Here is a 3,792-nt window from a genome sequence, read left to right as displayed (position 1 = left end):
GCCATGCATCATGGCGTCGAGGTATCACGCCTCGACGCCATGGATCACGGCGCCGAGGTCCTGGATGCGGCCAACGTACATTCTGACGTGGCAGTGGAAAAAAAAAGATCGGCGCCACAGATCACGGCGCCGAGCTCGGCGCCACAGATCCTGGCGTCGAGGTATTGAGACAAAATACCGCCCGCGGCCGCCTCGTCCTCTTCGGTTCCGAGGCCGCCCGCCCGCCACGCCCCCCCGCCGCTGCGCGCCTGCCGCCGCCGCCCCCGGCCGGCCCGCCCCGCCGCGGCCGCCGCTGCTTCCCCCGGCCGCTGCCCCCGGCCGCCGCGGCCCCTGCCCCCGGCCGCGCCCCCGCCGGTGCCCAAGCCGCGCCCCGCGGCTGCCCCCGGCTGGCCCCGCGGCTGGCCCGGCCAGCCCCGCGGCTGTCACCGGACGGCTCCACGACTGCCCCGGCCCCGGCGCTGCTTTGGTCAGGTAAATTTTTTTTTTCTAGTTGTATAATTGTTTAGATAATGTAGTTAGTTTTCTAAGTTGTATAATTTTTGAAATAATTCATGTAGCAATTTTCTATATTGGTATTATTTATATGAATATTGTTATGTAATTTAGAGTTGTTTATTTAATTTAGAGTAGTTTATGTAATATTTCTAGAATTTAATTATGTAATTTAGTTAGATAAATCTAGTTTGTAATTTTAGTTATATAGTTAGTTACATACGTATTTACTTAGATAGATATTTATGTGTTTTATTTGTATTAGTTATATGCCTAGTAACATGGTTGTTTTGTATATCAATTAGATGGACAATTTAGTAACCTTATATCATGGAGGAAGTGTGGAGAAAGATCAGTTTGGCAATGTTGATTTTGTTGGAATGCAAACGGTCCCTTTGATGTTTGATGAGCGGCTCTTGTTTTCTGAATTGATGGGTAGTGCTCGTGATGAGCTTAAATGTAATTCGAATGAAGAAGAAATCTTAGTTGAGGGGGTCATTCACCATGGCGGGTCAGGGACAATTTTTAGGCGGTTGGTCCCAATTGTATCCGAGGTTCAATGGGACAAATATGTCAAAACTGTCATGAAGAGTGAGTTTAAATGTTTGGATTTGGTTGTGCGCAACTTGTCCAAGGAGCCAGGCCCTCTAGTGGATTCTCCTCTTAATTGGCAACCACCCATTGGTGGGTTCTCGCCGGAACCGGACAATCCGGCACCCTCAGCTTCTCTGATACCCATTCAGGACGTGGGTGTGGAAGATGTGGTTGTCGTTCCTGATGCTCAATCCGGTCCCAATGAGGCTGGAAGATTTGTCGGTGGTGTTGGTGTTGTCTCCCTAGAGACCCCTATGACCCAGACTATTCAATGTAAGTGGCGTAGTTGCATTATTCATTTTGTTAGCCTTCCTTCGTTCTATTTAGTTGTCTCAATTGTATCCATATTTGTGGTTTTGTTGTAGGTGACAATCCAAGTAATGATTCTTGTCATCTTGTGCCTCCATCATTTAATGTTGACGCAACTTTTATAGCATCTAATAGTTTGGATGTCTATATTGAGGATGATGAGGAGCCCTATGGCACAGCTAGAGCTGTTGATTCCGATGATGACCGCCCAGTTGCACCTTTAAGTGAACAAGAAATGGAGCTTATCAGACGTTTTTGTCCTGATCGTGATCCACTAGTTCACGAGTTTAGTGACCTCAGTCATTCTCAAAATGCTTATGCAGAGGGAAGAGATGATGAGCTGCTGGAGGCTCCTGAGCCTAGTGACAGTGTGCAAATTCAGAAGGGCATGATCTTTAATGACTTGCCCAGCTTAAGAAGGTGGTTACAACAATATTCTGTAATACGTAAAAGACCCTTCAAGGTGATGCACTCCCATGTTGAGCGCCGCTACACGGTTGTGTGTGAGATGTCAGATTGCAACTGGAGGGTCTGTGCTCGTAAACAGAAGGCCACCGGGAAGTTTAAGATCACAAAAATTGTAGGTCCACACACTTGTGCCCAGACTGACCTTCAACAGAAGCATCGACAGTTGACCTCTACACTTATTGCTAGTACGTTATGCACAACTTTAAAGGGTCAGCCCAACTTGAAGGTCAGAACAATTATGGACATGGCTCAGAAGATATTTAAATATGACATAAAGTATGGCAAAGCATGGAGGGCAAAGCAAAGGGCCTGGAAGATGATATATGGGGACTGGGAGGAGGGGTACGAGCAGCTGCCAGCAATGTTCAATGCAATGAAAGCGGCTAATCCAGGCATGCATTACGAGTACATTCCGAAGCCTAATGAATGGAGGAATGGGAGGCAGATATTCTTTCGTGCATTCTGGTGTTTTCCACAGTGTGTCCAGGCCTTTAGGCACTGCCGTCCAGTGATATCAATTGATGGTACTTTTCTGCTTGGCAAGTACATGGACACTCTTTTGGTAGCCATTTCCTGTGACGCTGACAACGCATTGGTTCCTTTGGCTTTTGCTTTGGTGGAGAGAGAGAACAAAGAAAGCTGGGGTTGGTTCATGTGCCTTGTTCGGATACATGTCATTGGCCCACATAGGGAGGTTGGTGTCATATCTGATAGGCACCAGGGCATACTCAGTGCCGTACAGGAGCAGATTCCTGGTTATGCACCTTTGCACCATCGTTGGTGTACTAGACACCTTGCAGAGAATTTACTTCGGAAAGATGGTACGAAGGACAACTTTCCTCTATTCGAGGAGGTTGCTCGAATGCTTGAGGTGACATTTTTTGAGGAGAAGTTGGAGCAGTTAAAAACCGCAACAAATGCAGAAGGTAGGCAGTGGCTGCTAGGTTTGATGAGGGAACCTGAGAAATGGACAAGAGCCCATGATAATGGTGGATGGAGGTACGAGTTTCAGACTAGCAACATGGCAGAGTCATTTAATAGTGTGCTCAAGGGTATACGTGCCATGCCAGTCAATGCCATCGTATCTTTTACCTTTTATAGGCTAGTGGCCTGGTTCAACGATAGACATGCTCAGGCATTGCAATTACAGAGTAATAATATGAAATGGGCACCTAGACCTAAGAAGCACCTTAACAAGGCAAAGGAAAGGGCTAGGACACATGACATAGAGTGTTTTGACCATGCCACTGGCAAGTACCAGGTCACTGAAAGGGGTGGTACAACGTCAGATGGTGAGATCCGACCATCAAGGAGTTATATTGTTGTCCTTACTGATTTTTCATGTGGATGTGGGAGACCAAGACAGTACCACTCTCCTTGTTCTCACTATATTGCAGCAGCTAGGCATCGCAACTTTGACTACGAGACCAAGATACCATGGGAGTTGAGTGTTGATAGCCTTGTGCTAACTTGGTCGCCCCGTTTTGAGCCTTTCCTAGATGAGGGGCAGTGGCCAGAATACATTGGCCCAAGGTACATTGCAGATCCAGGTGCTCGCTGGAACAAACGTGGAACCAGAAAGCGTACGAGGCATAAGATGGTCATGGACCAGATTTCAGGTAGAACGAGGCAAGGGAGAGCAACCCCGTTTGTTACTGACCCCGAGCAAAATCAATGTGGCAAATGTGGTAGACTTGGACACAACTCGCGTACTTGCCATTGGCCGCTAAGTCAGGTGCACTTAATATTCTATGTACTTTAGTTGATAAATACTTTCATATGCAACTTACTTTTTGGTAGACATACATGTTCTAGTGCTCCTTTGTTTAATATAATGACATTGTAATGTATTATTTTTTTTCTGCTTAATTACTAACTAATGGATCAAATTTGTTTATAGGATGGAGCAGTTCCACCTCCTGGATCTAT

General features: G+C 46.7%; 1 long non-coding RNA gene across 1 annotated transcript; it reads left to right on the top strand.

The window, feature by feature from the left end:
• LOC110430702 lies at positions 413-896 on the top strand. The gene is made up of 2 exons (XR_002448045.1): positions 413-471; positions 798-896. It is a non-coding gene; the product is annotated as an uncharacterized LOC110430702 (long non-coding RNA).

This window comes from Sorghum bicolor, chromosome 10, assembly GCF_000003195.3.
Source record: "Sorghum bicolor cultivar BTx623 chromosome 10, Sorghum_bicolor_NCBIv3, whole genome shotgun sequence".
Taxonomy (NCBI): Eukaryota; Viridiplantae; Streptophyta; class Magnoliopsida; order Poales; family Poaceae; genus Sorghum; species Sorghum bicolor.
The sequence above is the reverse complement of the archived record's forward strand: the minus strand, read 5'-3'. Positions and strand labels throughout refer to the sequence as shown.